This window comes from Lissotriton helveticus, chromosome 1_1, assembly GCF_964261635.1.
Source record: "Lissotriton helveticus chromosome 1_1, aLisHel1.1, whole genome shotgun sequence".
NCBI classification, from domain to species: domain Eukaryota; kingdom Metazoa; phylum Chordata; class Amphibia; order Caudata; family Salamandridae; genus Lissotriton; species Lissotriton helveticus.
Window position 1 is genome coordinate 1,964,704,023 of NC_136057.1, and position 7,871 is coordinate 1,964,711,893.

A 7,871-nucleotide genomic window follows, 5' to 3' on the forward strand; every position below is an offset into this window, starting at 1 on the left:
CCATCCTGACTCCAGGCCCTTTCGGACTCCAGGAGATATGCCAGTAATCTCATATCTACAGTTCACATTAATTCTTTACGGTGTTTTACCACTTCCCCTTTGTTAACCAATGGGTTATTTGTCAACATATTAGAAACCTACCGAGTTGCAAGAAAACCTTGCAAATAAACTGGTTTATGGCATTAATATTTAATTTGTTGGCTTCTAAACGCAGCCTAAAGTAAAACAGTACATGGTTTGTTGTTGTGACAAAAGGGGTTCTCAGCTGTTATTTCAATTGTAGTAGCACATTTGAATCGTACAGCTGTTTTGCAAATCTATCTAAGTAGCTATCTGTTCGAAATTGAAATGATAAAATAGAATTGAATGATACAGGCACTCGAAAAAAACTTTAAATAAAAAAGTATATTGTCTGCCATTATCATTTTATGTATCAAATTATGGTTCCATTTAAAAATGAAGGGGCTATTTATGAGAGCTTTGCATCATGCTTGCACCGTGCAACGTGGTTACATCCATGACATAAACCACTAGTCGGATTTATGAAGCAATGCAAAGCCACTTTTCTTGGCTTTGAATGGATTAAAAAATCTGGAGTAAGTCAACGCAGCGCAAATTGCTTTATTCATTTTCTCTGCGCAAGGGAGGCGTTCCATGGGCATTGCAGTGGGTGTTCCAAAGCAACACCCTATGTTTTTTTTACCCATTTCCAGATTTACAAGAACGTGTAAACCTGGGAATACATCAAAAAGATACTCCTCTTCAGGAGAGGCATAATGAGGAGAAATATCTTTATTTATCCTTGTTTTTCCTCTTTCTATGTGGGCTGCATTCTGCAGCTCACAGAAAGAGGAAAATGCCTTTCAGGATTGTTTTGTCCAGGAAGGTGCACTCCTGCACCAAAACAATTCTGTCTGCAACACAGGCACCCATGCACCATGGTGCAAGGTTGCCTGAGTTGGTGCTACGCTGCCAAAATGGTGCCAGTATAGGGGAAAGAACAGGAATGCACCATACCTGCCCTTTCACTGTGATGCAGGGCAGAGGAGCAAAGTGACTTGCTGCGCTACCCTGCACCACAAATTTCATAAATATGGGCACAACTGTTGCAGTCACAGGCACATTATGCTGATTAACTATAAACATGATGGGGAAAAGTAAGGTCTTTCAAAATATATATTTTCCATAGGCTCAGGAACAGAGGCCTACATTCTGCTAGCATGTACATGTGCTGATAGTTTTAAATGCTCACCTTTGATTATTGATGAACTTCTATTAAATGACTGGGTTGTATTGGTATAGTCTGTGGCCCGTTAGAGATAGCAATAGTGTAATTCATGCTCTTATGGTATGAGACATTATTTGGCCCTTATTTACGAAGTGGCAGAACGTGATATATTAATATTTAATTTACAGTGCAAATGGTAGTTTGCACTGGAAAGGTACCTTTTTCATCTCTAAAAGCCCTTTGGGTTTCTGTCCATCAAATAGGTATTACTGAGGCACTGATTAGGGCGATCACCACAAACATCTGGAGCTTTTGACACAAAGCTTGATCTTCGGCAGAGCTGCAGCCGCCCAGAAGTTGTGTAATGTGGCTCTGGTAGGGAAGCGTTCCCAGACAATGGAAGGTTCAGACAGACGTTCTTGAACTCCAAAACTAAAAATGTGAGAATATTGTTGTCGGTCCTTAATTTGTAAAATTTGAAGTGCAGGTGCTCAAATGTTTGACGGAGGCCACGCCCACGTTTCTCTGGCTCCACCCACTTACTATATTGGCTCCACCCACATCGGCAACTGGCACTGCTAAACGCCAGATGTAATATATACAAATAGCAAGTAACAAAAGGTTCTCTCTGACAGAAGCAGTAACACGTGTCACTGACCTTCTTTACATGATTACATGCACTTTTTGATCAGCATGGTAAACGTTCTTTGCAGCAGGTATAGTAACCATCTGGCATCTGTACTACCTTACAAGCAGTCACAACTTCCCCTAGACAAAACTCCTGTCTTTCTCTATGAAGACGATTAATCACCAGTTATCTTGACATTTGAATGTATGCCTGAATATTACTGGATGCCAGGAAGGAACTCGGCAGCAGGTGCTTTTAAAACAAGAATATACTGGCTGTGCTGGGGCCTGGGCCCACCCGGCCCAGTCACAAGTCCAAGCCTCACCAAGAACAACAAGTTAGAATGCATTGCACGCAGTATAATGGTGACGTGACTAGACCCTGCTCAGCCTGCTGACTGACACCTTCATTTGCTCTTTACTGTCCTCTTAGTCTGTGTGTTTTCACTGTTTTGTCTGATGAGGATTCCGAGGGTGAAAGGGAGGCACGCATGACTGTGTGCACTCAAACAAAAAGTAGTGTTGGTTGGTTTGGCAAGCAACAGCAAGCAATTGCCATGGGCCACCGCCCCTTCAAAGGCAGTTAGTTCACCTGCAGGCCTTTTCTGTGTTTATTGTTTGTTTTACAGGCATGTAATGCAGAGGTGATAAGCGCGTCTGTCCCAGGGAAGACACTGACAGAGGCGGGGCAGGAGAAGAAAGTTCAGGAAATGTGATTTCATGGGCCCGCATTTCAGATTCATTTTACTTGTGTATAGTCAGTATAGCTGATGCAAATAAATACCTGCGTCTTTTTGGTATTTTGGTCTTGGGTTACGTATGTGAGAAAGTACATTTATTGGAGAGAAGTCAGAATAGAGCTACCTTCATCTCCCCAGTGGCATTGATACACTTATTCCACTTTTAGGGCGGTAATGGCCTGGACACTTTTTGGGGTGACTGTTGCAGAGATCTGTGTGTGACCTGCATGTGTAAGTTTAAGGGTGCAAGCAGGCAGCAGCCCTCAGCCCCATATTGACCGGTCACAAATTTAATTTGACTAATGCGTGCATTCTGGGAGTTGTAGTCTGTTTGCTGTCCTAGGAAAAATTAGATTAAGATTAGACCACGACTGGGAAAATCGTGAACTGCTGACCTGGAAGTTGGAACTACTTGTAAACCCTTGGAGAACTACCTCAGCGAGCCAATAATCTACAGCAGAGTTTGTGTATGTGTAAAATGAATATCGCAGATTTGAATCCTATGGAGAAACTCAAATTGTTTCGATTTTTTTGGTACATGCCCTTGAAGTTTTGCGAAGTTTCCAATTTGCTAATTTCCAAAGCTTTCCAAGGATTCTTGGTTTACGTTTGCTGAAGCCCGTGCACAGTTTTAAGTACATTGGGAGTTAATGAACACTCGAACCCAGACACAATGACAAATATCTACAGAGTTCTTCTCCACCAGTTAACCCTTTGCTGGAGTTTCCCCATGCACCATTATAAATGCATGCAGAGTTTTTGTCTGCAAGCTCAGCTTTCCAAATAAACTTGAGCGAAAGTCAAAGTTTTGCTGCAAATGGGAGAAGTAAACTTTGTGAAGTTTTTCATCAAACTTTGCTAAGGTTGCTGGAAAATATATGAGCATCTTCATACATACCCACTCCTACTGTGGACACAGTATCGTATTATAGCAATGCATTCACCTCGTCCTAGTTGTCCGTATTGCGCTAGTTCTGCGTTCTATTTTTCTTGGAAAAAGCATCTGAACATAGCGCAAGAAACAACAAAATAAACCCCAGGGGCCTTATTTATGAAGGCCTTGCGCCGCCGGTGCGCCACTTTTAAAATGGGAAAAAGTGACGAACCGGCGGCGCAGGGCCTTCATAAATAAGGCCCCAGGAGAGGAAATTGTCTGACGCCCGGCAGGAGAGATTGAAGTCAATGATGAGGGCAATCTCTTTCTGTGTCTTTTAATTGTGTGTATGTAAAGCGCTCTGATACCTACGGGTCAATCTAGCGCTACATACAACTTTTAAAATAAAAATAAAATAAAGGCCACCCACTATCGGCATGATCATGGTGGCACTGGCATCACATGGCGGTAACGGCCGCCCGGTACCTTACTTACAGTAACTAACAACAGTGCATTCAGTGTGTGGGTGTGTCTGTTTCAATTAAAACTGAAGTTACTGGACACTGGCACACGCACACACACTGACTGAAGTAGTATTGCACTGCACAGCCTGCAGGCTGCCGCTGCAGCCTTAGGCTAACTGATTAGGCCTGCTGCTGCCACACCTTGCAGACTCCGGCCCCGGTTGTCCACAAGCAAGCAGGCAGGCGCGTGGTTAAATTGGCTGCTTGGCATCCTACAACCACTGACTCAATACAGCCTTAAGTCTTCCTGTTAGGTAGTCGGTCACCGTCGGCGTCAACCACAGGCACAGACTTGTAAAACCAAAACTGAATCCAGCCGCAACTCATCAAACTAAGGACCCGCGGCGCGGCCACCGTGCCTCGCCATCATTATCATCAATCAAGTTAAAAAACATTTATAATCGAATCATAATCACCACGCGGCCACGCCATCATCAATATCAATCAACATATAATTATTAATGGATAAAAAAGTCGGACTGAGGACTCTCTCTCACTCGGGAATACACGACTGTTAGGCAGGCTGCTGCGCAGCTTCTCTGCTGCGCAGCTTCATTAACTGTTCAGGCCCTGGCCCTGCCTCACTCGACCTCACTGGCGTGTGCGCCGCACCTTTATTTATTTAACTGCTGTCTACTGATAATGATTAGGCCTAGTACCACCAGGCCATGCCTCACCTGGTGCTGTGCTGCCTGCCTGTTCTAGATAACCCAACGCGGCCGCTTGGGAACCTAGGCCACGATAACTCGGTGAGGTGCGGCCGTGCGGGTATGCTGGGGCCGGGCATGGTGGCTCTGCAGCAAATGCGCGCCTATTCCAATGTAAAAAAATATCTGCGCAGTCTGCTGCAGCGCACGGCCACAACCCCCGCAGAAGACCGTCATCACCAAAGCCCTGCCCAAGCTCAGTGTCCCGCCCACTGGGCCGGCAACACTGAGCCGCAGCCGCTGCATTGATTCAACACGCCAAGAAGAGATTGAGATTTATTATTTATTTATTTATTTTTGACATTTATTGAGCGCACAGCTACCCCCAACGGGGGTATCCCGGCGCTGAGGAATACGGATCAAGGGGGAGAAAAAAGATTTAGCAGCCCGAAAATAAGAAAGGTTTTAGTTTGCCCCTGGATTGAGATTCGATGTCAATGAGACGGAGGCCAATGGGAAGGGAGTTCCATAGTTTTGCTACTGCCACTGCAAAAGCTCTACCGCCCTTTCTCGCAAGGCGGAATCTGGGGGTAAGTAAAAGGCGAAGGTGGTTAGACCTTAGGTTAAGAGAGGATTGGACTGGTTTTAGTCTGTGTCTAAGGTATTTGGGGCCTTTTCCATTAAGAGCCCTGAAAGCTAGGAACAGGGCCTTGAATTTGACGCGAGCAGTGATCGGGAGCCAATGCAGTTTCCTCAAGTGGGGTGAAATGGAGTGTCGATAGGGGACTTTACAGATCAGCCTGGCTGCGGCGTTCTGCACGATCTGTAGCCTATGAAGGAGATAGGCTGGGAGTCCCACGTATAGGCTATTCGCATAGTCCAAATGCGAGGTGATTAAAGCGTACGTCACTGTCTTCAATGATTCCGTGGGGAGAAAGGGGGAGATTTTTTTTAACATGTGGAGTTTCCCAAAACATGCCGAGGTGACTTTCTGGATCTGGGCCTTAAAAGATAATTCGTTGTCGAATTGGACTCCAAGATTGCGTGCCACCTTTACAGGAGACGGTGGTGGGTTGAGTTCCGCAGGCCACCAGGTGACAAGATTCAGTCAGATATTACAGTTCCTGACTGAAATACGAAGTGAGAAGATGTTGAACTACTGGTGACTCTGTGACACTCATGTGGAACGTAAAACTACAGTCAATAACAGCAGCGCAGCACTTATGGTGAGCGTAGAGCAGCAGTGCAGCACTCACCTTGTGCCACGCAGTATAAAAATCAATTACGTGTACTAAACACGTGTAGACCCGGCCCTGATAATTAAGTGCCGGTGCTAAGCACCGGCAAGCACGGGCACAAATTAAGCACTATTTGTTGTCTCTTGAAATAAATAACAGTCCTCGAAGGCGCCCAAGGTTCGGCGAGTGAGGCTCCCACTCACTGTACTACAAAGGGGGGATAAGTATGCAAAGAAAGGAGGGTTTTGCAGCATTTTGTTCCCCGCATGAGCCCAGCTTCCCTTTCTTTCTAGTCACTAAATGAGGCAGCTCCAGCCTGCCGCCAATGCCACGCCCTTTGCAATTCATGAGGCCTCATGGTTATTATAAACAAAGGTCAGGGGCAGGCAGCAGCTCCGCACGTGAGTGCTTCATCTTTGTGTCCCCTTTTGGGGAGGGTGTGTGGGTGAGCACCGTGCAGGATGTGGTGGGATTGCACCTCCAGAGGTTATTTTCAGTGCTGATTATTTCCGCTGCGGTAGCAGAGTGGCAGAATTTATTAGTAATTCCACATTACAAGAGTAACGCGGAATTACTAACTTCCTCCATTTCCGTCAATGGAGTAAAAAATTCTACCCACCCCTAATATTTACTTGTTTCAACCTACATTCATGGATGAACATGGCTCCACTTACACCTGTCTGTAATCACCTTAGGAATATATGACAAGTGAACATGCTTTTTCTGCTGTGTACTTCTAAAATATGAACTCAAGGGGAGCGCAGTATCAGGCATAGTTTGCCTTGAGAGTTTATCTACTTCCGCAATGTCCTTTCCACCCCTACCCACCCTGGAAACAGTAGGAGATTCACTCCATATAAGGGCTGGAGCAAACTCCATTTCCAGGAGGAAACTAATACTCCTAAACCTTGTGGTGCTGTAGGTGAAGAGTCTTGCCAATAAGTTGAGTCAGAGTGTGCCAAGGCAGACAAGGAGCTCTGGGGTAGGGTTGGGCAGAATTTGCGTAGTCGCGTTATGCAAACTTCCACAAAATGGTAAAAAATCTCTGCGAGCTACGCAGAATTCCGCGAGCATGCGGAATTGCTTGTTCCGCCCATTCGCGATGCATTTTTCCTGTTCGGGGATGTTGTCTGCTTACTCGGGGGGAAATATCTTGCAAACTTGCCCATGTAGTCACCAATTGGCGCAGCCATCTTGTTTCACTTGTCCCGCCCGCTCGCGATACGTGTTTCCTGTTCGAGACCATGGAAGTCCGATGGCGCGTCGTAATGACGTGTTCGCCATCGCACTCTTGCGGGATCGTGTGGCCGGCAACCAAAATCCAGTGGTGCACGTGAACAGATTGGAAAACTCATTGGCAACCGCAAGGATCCCAGTAAGTTGCTACCACGAGCACAAACACTTAATTTGAAAGCGCGAACAAGGAAAGAATTCCGCCACGGCCCAGTTCGTGGAATTTTCAGCAATTCCACGTTCTCCGCGGAACGCAGAATTACCAATATTACACAAATTCCACGAGCGGAGCGGAATTTACCGCCCAGGCCTGCTCTGGGGCCCAATTGTAACATCTGGGGTACAAGCAACAGTAGCAAACACTGAAGACCGGTCCACCAGATGATGTAACCTCCTAAATGTACCCTGTACTACATGTGCTGGAACACTGTTAATGGCCTGCACACCAGCTAGACCTGAACACTAAAACCTCAGTCCCCCTGCCCCAGCAAAGAAAGTGACAGAGCTAAATGGAGCATCTCTGCTCTAAGCTGCATCATCTATCAACCATATTTTTCAGCTCAGATTGAAGAAAAATTGATGTTCACAACAGTGGACCCGATTACAAGATTAGCCGCATTGGTCCCTAAAATACTACAAAGCATGCAACCTGAAATGCAGACCGCAGTGATGGTGTGGTTCCCACCTGGGCGGTGGCAGTCTGCAGTGTTGGTGAGGTATACTCCATGGCTGTCAGGCCACTTCCTGTTGAGCCTATTAA